The sequence below is a fragment of the Lagopus muta genome, chromosome 3 (genome assembly GCF_023343835.1).
Source record: "Lagopus muta isolate bLagMut1 chromosome 3, bLagMut1 primary, whole genome shotgun sequence".
NCBI classification, from domain to species: Eukaryota; Metazoa; Chordata; class Aves; order Galliformes; family Phasianidae; genus Lagopus; species Lagopus muta.
The window spans coordinates 31259205-31276717 of record NC_064435.1 but is presented as its reverse complement, the minus strand read 5'-3'; the positions used below and the strand labels follow the sequence as shown (position 1 = coordinate 31276717).

Here is a 17513-nt window from a genome sequence, read left to right as displayed (position 1 = left end):
ATCAATCATCAGCTTAAAAGTTCAGAAGGAGATTAAGTCAATGAAAAACCATGACTCAGACTTGACATGCTGCCACTACAGAATTGCTCATAAACTTGTAACTGGTTCCTTATTTGTGATATCAGCATCTAAGCTGAACTCCTTCACAGATTCTAGCTTCTTATTCAATTATTATTAAAAAAAAAAGCTGTATTCTCTCCACTTGGTACCAACAACCTGTAATTTTACTCTTAACATCTCAAAATAGCTTTGATTGTGTTTAAATTACAAAACACTTTTATTCCACGATGATTCTAAGCAAAACATTCCTGCAACTCCTACTTTATTCTGAAAGACGCAAAAATCCCTTCTTGAGTAAAAACATATTCCCTAACTAGAAATTACACATCAATGGCATTCAGAAAATGATTTTGGTTTTCCTAGGCTGACTGCGACAAGCTACTACTGATCATTCCACATAACACAGATTAGTGAAGCAGTAGAAACATGCCTAATTCTTCACAAAAAAAGAAATTCTTCCTTTTCACAAATTCTTAAGTCCCTTCCTACCAGCCCTCCTCGCTCTATAATCAATCTCCCATCATAAGAGTTCCAAGACCTTCAGAAAAGGATGTTTCAGTGGACAAAGTAGTGGATGTTATGCTTTACTGAAAGAAGTTGATACAACTTTGGTTTGTGTGCCTTTTTTTTTTTTTTTTTTTAATTACCCTCACAAGTATATTTAAACAAAAAGAGCATTTCACAGCCCAAGTGGTGAATTTTCCCTGTTTGCCAAGGAACAGAATGGGCACACTGCTAACAGATGCAGCCTACCTCGTCAGATCAGGAGCTCTTCAGAGAGTCCAAAGAAAGAGCATTCTTCCTATCTCACATGCAGCCCTCACCAGTTGATGAATAAAGGCAAAATAACTACTGAGACTAGATACGCTGTACCTAGGTGTTATCTTGTACCAAGGTGTTATCTTGCTGAAGATCTGTTTTCAACTGGAGGAAAGTTTAGAGTTGCTAAGTTTGGGGGCAAGGTCACACACTGTTGCAAAACTGATGACACAAGCCTGGCTCAGCGACGAAAACAGTGTAAAAAATGGAAGTGAAAAGATCCTACTTAGTCAGTGGTGACTTGGTGACACTAACTCTCAGCTCCAGCAAACCAGGTGGGAAAAGACATGTGCCTGGAGGTTCTCAGAGAAAACCTAAGAGGACAAAGCTAACAGGCAACAAGCAGCCATCAATTCAGACTCTTTAAGTATCCTGAGAATGCAAAAAGTCATCAGCAACAACTCAGCACAGTGCATGAGTAAAGCAATGGCCTGCTGATTCCTTATTAGAAATCCATGCTTGGGGAATTTTTAAGTGGTGTGACAAAAAATACTTATCTCTACAAGAAGGTGCAGATTACAGAAGATTTTGGCAATCCTGGCAGGGGGAAAACTCCTAGTGTTATTCTTACAGATCCTTTCAGCTGATGTAAATTAGCAAAGGCAAAAAACACTGAAGAAAAACTTCTGCCTATATGATCAGACAGAAGCTAAACATTAAAAACCTGCTGAACACTGAGCAAACACATTCCAGCACAGCAGAGTCTAACACGCATCTGGTAAGATGGCAAAAGGTTAATCTCTATAGCTGTATCAGTGAGGAGGATATTAAACTAACAACAAACAGCAGAAAAGAGACTAGTGAAAAGAGATTTGGTTCAAGATGAGCACACTGTGAGTACACAAAATCAGCATGACAAAAGCAGCAGACTTTTTCCTCCAACTGCTTACATATTAATGATTAGGAGTAGGATATATTACAAAGTAGCAAGCAAAAGATCTCAATCCACATCATTGATGATTCAGAATAACTTGGACTCTGAATCTGGAGAAAGTTGGAAGCATAACTATTACAGGAAAAAAAAAACAAAAAAAACCATAACCAGAAACAGTGAATTAAAATTTTAAATTCTTTTAAGAACTTTTACACAGATATAAAATTAGAAAGGACAAAATAAAAGGACAACTTTGACTAGAAGTTGATTCGGTGGTAACGTGAAAAGATTCAAAATAAAAGGTAACAGAACCTGCAACTGAGTAACAATGAAAAAGAAGTTTGCAGATAGGAGGAATGCCAAAACTGCTAGCAACAGTACAGGTCTATGACTGAATGGACAGATGGATCATGCTCTCAGCTTCACTTTAAAGGAATCTCCTTCTTACCACTTACTGTGCTTTCAGGACTCCCAGGGCATTAACTCCAGCAGGATAAAGTTAATTTCTGTGAATTGGGAATTACTCTAAATCAGAGTGAAAGAAAAAACTGCTCTGAATTTGCAGGGAGTCAATGTTCCAGTCCATTCCTGATCTAAGAGTCCTATTCCTCACCTTCAAAACAAAAATCAAATAAAGAACACTTTAAAAGGGAAGGAGGGCCCACTTTTCTAAGATCTCCAAGAGAATACATGCTATTAGATGCTATTACAGACACACACATGTGTCTGATGTAGTCTTATCACTAACCAACAAGAATGGCCCTGAGTACCAGAGATGGAGTGCTCCTTGACAAAAAGACAACCAACATCTTGGCTGTTATGTGTCAAAAACAGAAGTTCTGGTAAACGTGCAGACTCAACGCTGTGGAGCAGAGGTTTGCAATCCGTTGTTAACAGCACAGACATCTGAATTAATAAAGCGGAATGGGTCCTGGAACTAGAACTGCCTTGGCTGAACAAGTACAACCACAGTGCACTGCCCTACCTTGTCTTTATGAAGTGAAATGAAGAGAAAAATGCCTAAACTAGAGTAAAAAACTAGGCTGCCAAAACTGAAGAAATCAGGAAACTGAGAATGACCTAGACCATTAGCTATATTAGTTTGAGTGCAAATACATCTCTTCTGCTCCTGGTGGCAGAGGTGTCTAAGCAAATGTAAGCTGTACAGGACTTAGAATCAAAGAATCATAAAGGTTGGAAAAAACCTCTAAGATCATCTATCCAATCCATCACCACCATGCCCACCAACTCATGTCCCCAGGTGCTATGCCTACACATTTCCTGAATGTCTCCAGGAACAACAATTCCACCACCTCCCTGGGCAGCCTGTTCCACTACCTCACCACTCTTTCTGACAAGAATTTTTTCCTAATATCCAACCTGAACATCCTGGCAAACTTAAGTATATTACCTCTTGTCCTAACACTAGTTACCTGGGAGAAGAGGCTGACCCTCACCTTGCTACAACCTCCTTTCATGTCACTGTAGAGAGCGATAAGGTCTCCTCTGAGCCTCCTCTTCTGCAGCCTAAGCAATCCCAGTTCCCTCAGCCACATCTGGTAAGACGAGAACCTTCACCAGTTTCATTGCCCTTTGCTATCGTTTGCAACAATAGCAAAGAAAGCTACTGTTTAATGTAATGGTCATTTGTAAAAGGGCCTCCAAAGCACATACTGCAGTGAGTTCACAGTCTTATAATACAATAGCTGGAGAAAACTGATGAATTAATGGAACCTAAGGCTGGCTTCAAGTCCACATTCAGAACATGCTCATGAATAACAGCCTCATCAGTACCTAGAAATGGGATCTGGTCTTACTATCTTCAATGATTTTTTCAGTTGCTCAATGCTTTGCCTAATTGATGAAGACCACCCAGTTAAAAGAGTGAAGAAAAGACAATGTGGGCTGTTCTCCCTTTCTGAAAAGGTCAAATCCCACATCTAACCTTATGGATTCATCTAACAGAGTTAAGAAATAGTATTCGGAAAGCAGAGTGGGTTTTACCTGCCTCCTAATCCAGGACAACTTTTCAGCCCCTTTCATGATGGACAGACATCCTTAATTGCAGAACAGAAGCAGAGAGTTTGCCTATTTCATACAAGACCTGTAAGCGTGCTGGACTGAGTTACAGACAGAAGGATTTTCATGAAAACCACTCTGTAGTCATTTTTTCTATTCATCAAGATTCCCAGCTTCTCACCAGTTGCAAAAAGAATACATCCTGAAGGTATACTCTTCTCTTAAGCACAATACAACACTGGCAATGTCCATGTGAAAAACGCTGCCACCACAGATGGCAGACAGCTCAAAGCAGGCTGGTTTAGTACTATTAGAAACATAAGACTGAAACCAAAAGAAGAAATGTTTACCACATTCTGAAAAGGAAAGAGCCCTGCAAGCTAGTATGCAGGACTGAAGGAGGATCAAAAGCGGGGAAAAAGTGGTGAATTTCTAACAGGAACATTTAGACCACTTTTTGTTTTTATCCTGTCTAATAACACAGCCAGATGCCCCACAAACAGTTCTTTGTTCGTCTCAGTACAACTGCGTGTGCTACAAATTGACCCAACGCCTCTTTGTACCAACTCTGCAGTTTCACCTTGGGAACAGTGTATGATGATTCACTCACTTCAAAACATTTCAGTTGTATGGATGTGTCGTCTGGATGACACAGAAAAAGTTCTCTTCTCCAAAAAGTGAGATAAACGATTACTTTTGAATAACTTCAATGACAGAAATCAATCTCCGTGTCTGGTATATTGACACTTCCTCATATTGTCAAACACCACTTCTCTTAATTGGGTTTATTGTACAAGAAACTGGAAACAACAAACATATAACAGAGAAGAGAAGAGAAGAGAAGAGAAGAGAAGAGAAGAGAAGAGAAGAGAAGAGAAGAGAAGAGAAGAGAAGAGAAGAGAAGAGAAGAGAAGAGAAGAGAAGAGAAGAGAAGAGAAGAGAAGAGAAACAGAAACAGAAAAAGAAAAACTAGGAATAGCAGTAACAGTAAAAATGAGGTTTCTTGACTTTCCTAGAAGTCTTCTTGTTCCCACAGAGGACCATTCGCGCTGCAAGAAGCTGCCCTGAACAACCCAGTTTCCTACCCTCAAAAACGTTTCCTGCAGCCAGGAGGCAAAAAGCACTAGTTCCCTGTTCCTCAAAGCTGGCAGGCAGAGAAACTGTAAGCACAACCAACGTCAGTGCAATCCTTTGGAGATTTTCAAGAGATTGTAAATACATCCTTTGAGTGTGTGGTACTATGGTCAACATCTTAGCAAGCTGCCTTTTTCCAGAATCTAAGGATAGCAAGACAACCCAGTGTATAAGCTGTATGACTCAGCCACTGGCTATTACCATGATCTCTCTCAAACACCATCTGAAATCTGTGCCCAAATGCTGACTTCTAATTAGTCTAAAAAAAATCCCCCACTATCATTTCAGCAGTGACTAAATTAGAAGATCATAGGAATAGAGAACTATAAAATTAAACACCTTATATGAAAGAAGTTATTTACTAGGAAAAAGAAATAATCGTCTGATTTTATTAGATAAAGTATCAATAAATTTGTTATATATCAGTCACATACTATACAGCAGCATACTTGAATAAACCAAAAATAAGAGGTATGACACAGGTCAGGACACTATTAGCACTGGAGCACAGTTTTCACTACCAGGAAACACTCCAACTACCACCAGCTTAAAAACAGAACGTTGGCTGTCAAGACACAGTATGAACCAATTTTGCAAGCTACAGACACACGTGTGACTTCAGTCTTACACCACCAGAGATAGGTTTTCAAAAGGCACTTTCAGATGAGAACCTGTGACAAGTTTTTCTATTCTGTATAGTTTCCAGACCAAGGCACGGCAAACTGCTTCTCGGGTTTTAACTGAACTCTTGCTCTTCTAACACAAACACACTTTGGATAATGTGATGGTGACTGTTCCCTGACAATGAGCAGACATGAGCACTAAGAGCAGGGCACTTGGCTCTTATTATATATTAGTTGTTATGCACAGGTTCCACTTCTCCTCTTTCCAAGGTTTGCCTCATGCTCCAACCAGCTCTGCTCTCCTCACATTTACACCATCACAGATCTCTCCTCCCTGCACAGAGATGTGCACCTCATTCTCTTCCCTGCCTGCTTCTCAGCACCCCCACCTCATACCTCATACACCCCGTACCAAACAGAACCCCTGAACTTGTTAGTACTGCAGCAGCAGGCAATGAACAGCAAGCAGGAAAGGAGGGGTGTTCAGGTCAGGACCACAGCATGGGCTCTCACAACCCTGATCTTCACGTGGGTATGATGCTAACATGGTCAGTCCAGCAGAAAGCATGAGCACCTGAAGGGCTGTCCTGCACAGACTCCAGCAACAGAACCCATAGGTGCTAAAGGAAAGCATCCTCCTCCTTAATTTCTCTTCCTCTTTGGGGAAGACAGAGAAAAATCAGGCACCACTGTGAGAAATACAGGCTGTGGGGGTAATCCAAAGATGAGAAACATAACATAATTGGTTCAGGTAAAGGCAGGCCTATCTGAGGGAGCTCCTTGATGCTGCTGCTGATAGGAGACCGATATGGCCAAGGAAGGAAAAGTGAAGCTTTGGCAGCTTATTAACTGAAGTTATCTTCTTAGAGTTATGCTACAGATCACAGGTTAGGTCCTTCCCCACCATACCTATATGGTGTGAAGAAGCAGATATTCAGCTCTCCAATGGATGAAATCTATGCAGGTGTCATATGTATGCATGAAGTAAACACACAACAAAAGTAGCACTGCATATGCACACCTTATAAGATCTGCTTCCTCTGCTGCACAGTAGTGTAATAGGATGCATTTTGAAGGACCAGACACAATCAATCCAAGTGCTTCTCTTCTTTTCGAGGACTAGCAGATCAATAGCCACGTGCTCCAGGCAGGTCAAAGCGAAGAGACAGAGCATGACAGGTGCAGCCCTCCCAGAGGCTGGAGGAACAGGGCTGCAACTGCTGATCTGCTCTGCAACACCATTCCAAGGTCATTCCGTGGCACTTCACAACCCCAGTACACCCAGCTCCACCAACATGCACCAGGATGGTGGAGGAGCTGTGTTTGTAAACTTCTGCGGGAGACTCAGCCCTCATATTTGCCTCCAAGGAAGGAGCTGATTGAGTTAATTGCCTCTTTAAACTTGGTCAAGTCATTGAAACAGCTCTGACAAAGTTTTGCTACATGTAAAATCAGGGAGCTCTTTTGCAAACCACTTTCACAGCTCAGGTCTGAAGATTATTCAAATGTGATATTACTTGGACATTACTCTTGAGGGAAGAGGTAGCTGAAGCTGGGAATTAGAACTCCATGAAGTCCCCAAGTCACAGCCTGACCAGAACCCAAACTGAATGGCCTCTGCCAAAGCCAAATATCACCAAAGTTCCTTAAAGCAAGGAAAACCTGAATTGCACTCTCCCTCACAAACCACAACCAAACAGCAGCTTCACTCCAGCTCCCAGCACCTGGAATCTGAGTGAGCACAGTGAGAGCTGGCATTTCCCTCTCCGGGAGTTTTTCTAGGGCAAACTGGAGGATCCATTATTGGAAGTCGGTGCTGGGAATCACATAGCGCTGCTGGATGTCAGAAAGCCTTCATTCAGGGAACTGTCAGACCTGGCACCGTTTACAGGCAGCAGTGTCACAACAAAGCCTGTGTGGAATCTCCCAATGTTTAGGAAATATTCCCAACCTGGAGTTACTGTACATCTCAGGCTTTACTCCTGGGCAGCAGTAATGTCACTGAGACACAGAGCCACCTGCATTCAATCACATGAGTGCAGTGCAACCCCACCTAGCCACACCGGAGCCATAGCTTTACTTGTGCCCTGCAGCAATCCACACACATTTCCTCAGTAATCACTGAGGCTCAGTAAGGAGAAGCAGTAGGGATGTTCCACCCACTCTTCGGTGCAACAAACTTTATTTGGTACTACAGTAATTGCGCAGGGGACACTCCTCAGCAGGCAGAGGCACAGCTTGCCTGCCACAGGGCAGAGCTGGGTGGGTGCACTGCCAAGGAAAGGTGCTGCTTAGACACCGTGGGCTGGGCAGGCAGCACCATGAGCTGCAGGTCCACACCCAGTGGCCCCATTCAGACCCCACCGCACTCAGGATGAGCCTTCTCTGCTCACAGACCTGAAGGCCGGGGAGGGCCTCGGCCTGCTGCAAAACGTATCCCTCTCCTTCCACCCCACCTCAAACACAGCCCCGCAGCCTTCGAGCCCGCTGAGCCCCGGGATCCGCTCCTCTGCCAGCCGCCTCATGGAAGGAACACTGACATCCATTTTGGGAGCGCGACAGCGCAGTCCTGCTGGCAAAGTTTAGCACCCTGTCCCAAGTTCAGGCGAGGAGCACGGTGAACGAAGCGAAGGCAATGGACGTAACGCAAATGGATGGGCGAGGTGCAGAAGCCCGAACGCTGCTGTACGAGGAATTTCCGAACCCGCCGTGCGGAGCGAGCACACCGGGCCGGCGAGGGGACGGCAGGCCAAGGTGAGCGAGACCGCTTCAGCCCACACCGGCTCCCCGCGCAGCTCCGGGCAGGCCCGGCCCGCAGCCCCGCCGAGCCGAGCCCAAACGCCCGGCCCCAAAACCAGGGCCGCGCCGGACCAGGGGCTGCAGCGGGTCACCCACCTGCGTGCCCGCGGCGGCCGTCCGCTGCCCGGCTCCGGCGCCCGAGGGAGGAGGAGGAGGAGGTGGCGGCGGCAAGGGCCGCGGGGCGGATGGCGGAGTCGGTGCCGCCTCCGCCGCCCTCCTCCTCCATCCAGCCGTGGCGCAGCGGTGCCTCGGGAGGAGGGCGCCCGGGGGTCGGCGGAGTCCTGCCCGGGGCCCCGCCGCGCCGGCGGGAGGGGAGACAGCGGGGAGGAGGAGAAGCGGGACCAGAACCCGGACATCATGGCTGCGGCAACCCCCTCCCCTCCGGCCGAGGCTCGGTTCCCCCGTCCCGCGCCCGCCCTACTCTCACTGCGGAGAGGCGCGGGGCCGCCCGGCGGGCCCCGTTACCTGCTTCCCGGGGACGCTTCGGAGCCGCCTCCAACATCGGCAAACACTAAAGAGAACTGACCCCGCCGCCGCGGCGGCCGCCGCCGGCCACAACCACTCCGCCCCCCCCCGGTGCTCCCGCCGCGGCCCCGCCGCACCGCCGTCCCGCCGCCCTCCGCCCCGCGCCCGCCGTCGGCCTCGCCCGCCGCCCCGCCATCCCCCCTCCGGCCCCGGGCGCCCGCGGCGGGTTCCCGGCGCAGCTCCGGAGCCTCGCTCCCCCCCGCTCCCGCAGCACGAATGGCCCCGTCCGCATCCCTTCCCGGCCCGGCGAGGCCGCGCAGCGCCTCTAGCGGCAGCCATACCGCGGGCGCCGGGGCCGCCTGCCCGCCGCCCCCCTTCCTGCAGCGCCGCTGAGGCCGGTTACGTCGGGCCCTCCGCGGCGCCCCCGGGTAGGGACGAAACGGAGCGGACCGGACGCTGCCGGCGCCGTGCGGACACGAAGCCCCAGCGGGCCCGGCTACTAACTCGTCGGCGGCCGCGGCACCGAGCGAGGAGCTCCGCTATTCACGCGTGCTGCGGCCGGGCCGGCTCCTAACGAGGCGGCCGTACGAGAGCGGCGTAAGCAGAGAACGCGGCACCCGCAAGTTCGCAGCGGGCGGATGGATGAGCCGCTGTAGCTCCGTCACTCGCCCTGCTGCGCCCGCCGTCCTTTTAACTTCACGGTTCTTTCAGTTTCGCACTAGAGAACCCCCCCCCCCCCCCCCCGCCGGGAAGAATCAGCTTTTACTCCAGCTGCGTTATCGTCCGTCTGAGCGGCAGCTGTCACACGCCGAGCTGCTAGCTTTTACCCCGTCCGAGAGCAGCCCCGCAGCGCTTTACCTTTCCTTTCCTCCCGTTTTCCCCCGGCCGTGACCCGCCCCCTACCGACAGCCCGGCCCATGCCGATGCCGCACCGGGAGCTGCTGCCTGCTCGCTAGGGCATGCAGGCAGACCTACGTGCGCGGCCGGGAGAACGAACGCCGCGAAAAGATACGGGGCGAGACGAGAACCGCTTTTGTAATTCGGTTTTATTCATCTCGCTCTGCCTCCGGGCGCCTAACAGCCCTGCTTTCAGGCTGCTCGCCTCTCCCAGGCAGGAGTGGTGAGAGGAAGGCTGAATGTCATTAACACGACTGATGTCAGCATCTCAATCCGTGCGGATTACGTGGTGTCCGATCGAACCACGGCTCCTTCCAGCAACACACACGGTGAAGAGGAGTGCAGCTGCTGCAGCTGTTATGTATTGCCCTCGTGGAGCAGTGACCACAGGCCCAGAGGCTCCAAGCAGCAGCAGTGACAAAACATCGGCTTCCCAGCGAGCAGCTGCCCAGGGAGGCTGCAAACCCCTCCAGGTTATCAACACTGCAGCTTTTCAAGGGCTTCCGCCTAACAGCAGTCGTACGGTTCTATTACCAAACCATCGTCCCTAGTGCCACCTTTCAGGGCTTTGCTTGTCACTTACGCAATACAGGGCTGGGCAGGAAAAACAAAATGGAAAGCACTTCGTAATGCCAGATTTAGGCTGAACCATTTCTCAGCAATGAAGCCTTTCTTTAAATTAACAGTAGATAGAAAAATGAAAGTACTGAGGCACAGGTGAAATTAATTTCTGACTATCTTGGAACATCAGATGCATCAAATACAATTTTTGAAACCAATAGATACTTGCTCATGATCAGAACAAAGCTGAAATTTGCATTTCTTTCAGCATCTATGCTATTCCATGGAACTATTTTAAAACATCGTCATGAAACCAAGCAGGGAATTGGTGTGGCATGATGATAGATGGAGCCCAACCAGTTGCTGGGGGTATAATTGCACCCTAACAATGCAGCCCCAGACACAGTGTATACATCTGTATATTAGAAACAATTTATACATCGAATACACATACTGATGCTTAGTGACAAGATGGTGTTATGAGTATCTAGGTGACAGTGAGGTTTTATTCACATTTACAGAACACTACTATGACATAATTTGTTTAAATACACTTTCGGGAATGCAGCATTTGCTAAGACAGCTTTATACACACCCTTGATTCAGCTGGGGTAGCTTTTCATCTCCTTCCCTTCTCATTCTTCCGTTGTTTAGTTTTCTGGCATTCCTTACCTTGTATTCCATGTAAGAATTGAGGTCAAGAATACAGTAGGATGTAATTCCTTACGTACTCTTCTGCTATAATATACTAATGGGAAATAATGCAAATACTTTCTGTGAGGCTACTACAAAAGCTTTTGCACAAAGATAATTTAGAAGCTGGATCATGACAGATTCTATAAACGTTTGTTTGCCTTTACTTATGGCAATTTTAACTGACTGTTAGCTTGAAGAACACTACTGTACCACAAAGTACTGAACCTGAGCTTTCAGCAGTCACTGTGTTTCCAACAAGCTCCTAGTATCTCCAGTCTGTGCTACTGATATTCAACATTTGCATGATAGTGTCAAACAGGTAAAAACTTAGTTTAAAAACGTATGTTGAATTTTTTTAAACAAACTCAGACGAATCTCATATCTTAATATAATACACTGTGCCAAAAAATGCTGTGCATCTGAAAGAAAACTGAATTCAAATAAAAAAACAAAAACGTTTTATCCAAAAACTTACCATGAGTCATTATTTAAGTTTTGTCTACCTTTATGACTTCTTTCTTTCTACTGTAAGATACAGGATAAAAGCCAGTCAGTACCTCCCAGTAAGAACAACTTATCATTAAAAAAAAAATCTTAATTTTTGACAGTAAGAGGTGCATGGTTCATACATAGCCACTCTTCTTCATATGTACACAATGAGAGTGCTGTGACTTGCCCAACATTTTGTCATCAACAAATGTGTTTTTATTCCTCAACAGATCCCATGATGTCCTCCAAAAAACCCACCACACAGTGATGTATTTAACAAGAAGTGGACAGAACCACAGAAGCAGGTGCATGCTTTCAACCTATACATTAGAGCAGTAGAACTGGTTGGAAGAGAGCTCTGGATGTCATCTGCTCTACAGCCTCTCAACTCCTTCAAAGTAGGGTCGATGTTAAAGTTGGATGTAGCTTTGAATCCAGCAGGTTATTCAGGTTATTCAGTTTAGCTCTGAAAACATTTGAGGATGGAAATTTTACAGCCCCCCTTGCATACCTTTTCAGGCGTTGATAAAATGTTCATTTTTAGCCCTACTTTTAAAATGTACATTCATGAACAATGTGTTACACAGGTGCCTAAAACCATCATTACCTGGTGCAGGACACAGAATGACAGACATGAACAAACCACGATACAACTGAATAATTTACAAATACAACACAGAGCTTTCTCAGCTAACGGAAACTGTTCTTCTGGTGAACTTGGGAGCAGCAAACTTTTAACCACTCACACATCATCTCTCATGATTCACATCTAAAATCTGAGTTCCCTACAGCAGATGAATCACACAATCATTTCCAGAATTGAAATGAATTAGAACTTGTGCTTGTCATCATATATTCAATGCTCTTCATCGCTTCCAGTTAATTGCACAAGTCTGAGGTCCTCCATTCTTTCAAAAATATCATTGTTCAAGAACACACGACCAAAGTGAATCCAAACAAAATGACATACTGACTTTGCAACCACCAGCTTGCATCTAGTTTTCTCTACATGAAGGTATGATAGGCAGTTCTTCATTAGTTGGCCACTGACCCAAATCCAGATTGCTTTGCAGGTAAAATTGCATTTCCCTGAAATTATTTGTTCACGTTGTACTCATACAGCCATGCTGGAAATAATCAAGCCCTGCCTAAAAAAATGCCTTCCCTTTTAACAATGCTAGTGAAAATTAAGAAATTATACTGGCAAATTATTTTATACTACATAGTAATAATTGCACTCATACATTAAGAAAACTACGCAGTATTAATTATTCTAGCAGTATTAATTATTCTAGCTCATTTATCCAAAACTGCAATAAAGCCAGGCCTAAACCTCTACTTTGAATTTACACATTTAATTTGTTTTGGGTTATAAAGACATGACTGGCTTTGTGTCAGCTATTTGCATCATCACACATCTTCCTAATTTATTTTCTACACAAGGAATTTTAAGAACTTCATGTACAGTCATCCCACCTTCTTATAACTGGAGAGAATGTTATGCATATTCATGCACATCTAGTCATTAGGCAGGGTAACTGTATGAACTTGTGTGTGTGTATTCAGTTACTGCACACAAGTTTACCATCTACACTGAACACAGAAAACTTTTCATATATTTCTAATGTTTTCCTCACATTTGCAAAAAACTAGCTTTGGATTATCTCTCTGAAACACAGACCACAATGTTTTAGAAGGAAAAGAAAAAGCTAATTCAGGTTAATCAGTGCCTCAAATCTCCTGACTGCAGGCAGCGAAGACAGCTGTAACTACATCTTGATGAATTACTGACAATAATACAAGAATTACTAACCTAGAGATCATAGTGTATCTGCTTCTGAATTAGGAGGGTTTGTTACTTATTATGTTGCTTTTACTCATGAGAAAAGTATGGGAAAGCTGAAGTGTAATCACAAGCCAAAGCAGCAATAGATTCTGTAATTAAAAAATAAATTGCTGTTTACAAGATTTTTTTTCCCCTTCCCTTTACTGATAGCATTCTGACTATGTAAAGAGGCCTTTGAACAAGTCCAGACGTGGTGCTGTTTTCACTGATGGTGTTGCAAGAAAGCATCGCACCCATCTGGCAGTGCTTTGGTTTCTAATTATTGCCTCACTGCAGACAGATCACAGCAGCACACTTCAAACACATACGAAGACACACTCCCAAGAGCAGAGCTCTGTCTGCTCACCAGGGTCCATACTAAGAACACTGGCCATGCTGGTGAGAGGGTGCACCTAACCATAACCATACCTGCTACATTTCTCAAATCAAAGACTTCAGTAGACAAAGTCACCAAAAAGAAGGAGGAATTTGAGCTTTTAAAATCTTTCAGTTCAGGACAGTGTTGCACATCAAAATTAAATATTTTACTCATAGCCAAATATGTTTTTGTACTGCAATAAGTTGACCTGCAGTGTATTTAAGAGATCACAACCAGGCTGAACATAAGCAAATCAGTAGAAAGGTGCTTTCCATAATGCACAGCGTGTTTGTTTTTCAATGCAGCTATGCAAGGTAAACTAATAAAAAGCACACTGTGAACTACATTAGCAATCTTAACTACCTTGCTGTGGTATGGATTATAAAACTAACAAAGCCTAGCCTTCTTAAAATACTCCTTTTATTGCAGGACATTGAATACAACCTACAACAAGTTGAAAAGGAATTATATTTTCCAGTGACATTAAACCAAAAAGAAAAGAAAAAGTCTTCTGGAAAAAGAAGAAAAAAGATGTAAGGCAATTGGGCAAGGTTATAAAATTATACAGTAATTCAAAGCTATGTCAAATGAGTAAGACTCTAAATGACTGTTTTCTTGGAACAAGGACTATCTTAGTCATACATGACTTCACACTATAAGAAAAAGAAATCCTCTATACACAACATTATGTGGAGTTTTCATAGAGGAAAAAAGCTTCTTTATCCTCCCAGAAAAAAAAAATAATCAAAAGTTACAAGTGTTGTAAACAGAGATCAGTAATGATACACGAGCTTTATCACAATCAATAGGACAGTAAAGCAAAGTTATTGGCTACGTATACTCATAAGTTTACAGTGAACTCTTGAATGGAAGCACTAAAAAAGGACAACTGGCAGCACTGCAACTCAAATGATATCCTGTTTTAACAGAATTACTGATTCTGTGACTTATGCCTTTCATTTTTCATTACTAAATAGCATTACATCAATTAGAAATACAGAACCTATGCATTTTTACATATGTTAAATGTGATTTAACTACCCAATTCCACATACCAAGTAGCCATTTTTAGATGAGTTTACCATGCAAGTAGTTTGCCAAATATTGTGCATGTCACAGCAACTAGCATTGGAACTTTTCCATAGGACATCAGAGAATATCATAACAATGTATTTTGAAAATAAGAATTATTTGTTAGATGAAGTCTGTCGGACTTCAGAGCATTCCTTAGCATGACTTTCTAATCTTGTCAAAATTAAGTTTACTATCCTTAGTAAAGGTCTTTCATGTCTGCTAAGGAAATTTAAAAACCACACATCCATAGGAAGCTTATCCTACACTGTCACCAAACCATCAGTTTGTAACTATGTGCTGTCAGGGTAATGGCAATATGGGGCTAGAGGAGTTTCAAAATACTTTAAGAAACAACACAAAATGTGTTATTTGGATGGTTCTTCTACAGTGTTGCTTTACAACACTCAGCTGAGCCAGGCCTTTCTCATCCATTACATATATACACACATACACACACTTCTTTTTTTTTTTAACCACTTGTGATATTTGACAATTTAAGCAAGAATAAACCCCACTTAAATTGTGGAGTTGTGTGTATTTAACAAAGCACCACCAATCTACATGAACAGCAATTGAAAATGCTTACAAAGTATATCTACTTTTTAAATAGGTATAGTGCCCTACGACAGATACACATTTTTTCAATTTCTCTGGAAGTCTGAACAAATGCAGTGTCTACTTCACCTTCAGAGTTTAGCAAAACATCCCCACCTTGAAAATGTTTTTATCCTTCAAAGTTACATTAAGACAAAACATAATCTATAATGCACCACATCTGTACAGACAGAAGACCACCACCCCAACATTCTCCAATCAGTTTTTTCACTATGCATACAACTCTCTATGAAACCAGGTATATTATTGTTTTTACATATACATTTATTAAAAGAAAAAATAAAAACGAAAGATATCCTTAACACTGAAATTCAGGCTGGGAGAGAGGCAGCCCTTAACTTTCAACTTCAAGACCTAAACAGGTAAGTTCTCACTTCCTTTTCCTCAAGTTCTTTTTAGTTCTTTTTTATCTTTACCTTTAAGAAAACAAAGAATGAACATGTAAAAACCACTTTTAAAGAAAATGACTAGCTGAAAATAAATATGGTAAATATAGCATACATATCAAGATGGATATACATTGATCTCAATACAGATTAATGTGTGACCAAAGCAAGATTTATTAAAAGCATCTTTAACATTTACCCAGACATAAAACTACTGTAGAGATCAAAAACAAGAAGCCAAGTTCTAGCATAAAACCGGATGCAAGATTCTTTTCCATAGACTAAATCTAGCAATAGTGTTTCATAAATAAGAAAAAAAAAAAAAGTAAATGCACACTGTGGCAAACTACTCCTAACCGTACAACTCAAAATCAGGCAGGTTTTATAATGACTTTCTTGTGCATTTCAAGGCAGCTCTTGGCATAAAACAGTACAGCTTATACAAGATCACCAGAAATTTTCCCATTCATTTAGTTTGATTTGCTCCATATAGAATCCTGAGACATTAAACCCTGAGGGGTTCAGCAACGCTCCAGGCTGGGCTGGCTGGCACAAAACACCTCTTGTCATACTTAACTCAAGAACATCCAATACTGGATAAAAAGTTTACATGAATTTATGCTTCAGAATTTTAGGAAGATGAAATCATTCGGTACAACCTAAAGCTTTCTACAGTCTCTGATGTAAGGAAATTTGCCTTCCAAATAAAACACCAATTCACATCACGTACAAGTAGTAAACCTTTAAAATGTTAGCTTTCACAAAATGCTGAAATGAGTTTAACAATTACCAAGTAGCACAGATGTAGATAATATAAACAGACATGACATCTATATGAGTGTAAAGACTATTAAAAGAAGCGTTTGCATGGTTTTTAAGAAAAAGGTTCAAAGCTTTTCTATATAACATTCCATTGCAACATCTGGGATACAAAGAAGAACACAAGTGATACAATTTAGTCTATTCCTGTAGACTAAATAAAGGAAGGAAGATAACAAAGGACTTTCAAAAACACACAGTAAAGTATCACATTATATCCACTTTTCATCTGCAAAAGCTCAGAATCTCGTCTGACAAAGTATGAAGTCTATTTGTCTGAGACTTCATTAGGATTTCTGGAGTAACTAATGTAGAGGTATAGAGAAAGCCATTAGCTCCATTTGTAGAGAAGGCTATCCACCCTTTCAGTTGGAGTTTGACTGGGGCGGTGCTTTTTCTTTATTTAGCACATTCTGGCAAATTGATACAAGTTTTCCAATACTTTTTTTTTTTTTTTTTTTTTTTTTTTTTTTTAATCTTGACCAAAAATGAAAAAACTCTGGCCTTTCCATCAGCTGCATGATTGTCACAGTTCCTCTGCATTTGCCCTCATCCACCTTTCTTCAAGCGATTCATAATGTAAAACATGCCGCTTAGTGCAATCACTGTTGCTCTCTCCAAAAAACCTTCCTACGCTAACATCAGTCACCACCAATATTCTAAGAATCACAGAAATCTATCAAAATTGATCTTCAAACTCTCATTAATCCCTCCAAGCCCTCTTTGTTAGCACAGCTTATCTCCATATGGTGTCGCCTGTCAGTCAACACAATTCACAGGACTATTTGGAAAAACACTCACAGCACGGGATTGTCCGGCCTATTAAGGAGACCAAAGTCATCCATTACCCCAGCATGATGCTTAAATGGAAATTGCTGCTTGGGGCACGTGGTAATGCACAGATGCATTAAAAGACTGAAAAGAGCAATAGACTCAGGGTGATATACAGCACATCAGTGCAGGCTGATGCCCCCAATTT

At 43.2% G+C, this 17513-nt stretch overlaps 1 protein-coding gene across 4 annotated transcripts in view; it reads right to left on the bottom strand.

The window, feature by feature from the left end:
- Positions 1-9768, bottom strand: part of STAU2 (staufen double-stranded RNA binding protein 2) — a 165590-nt gene extending 155822 nt beyond the window's left edge. For 2 of the 4 annotated variants that reach the window (XM_048938631.1, XM_048938627.1), the window contains exon 1: positions 8794-8912. The gene's annotated coding sequence lies outside the window, so the exon portion shown is untranslated. Of the gene's footprint in view, positions 1-8424; positions 8534-8793; positions 8913-9651 lie in introns of those variants that run through there. The other 2 variants (XM_048938628.1, XM_048938629.1) reach the window with 2 other exon arrangements.
- Positions 9769-17513: the final 7745 nt, after the last annotated feature.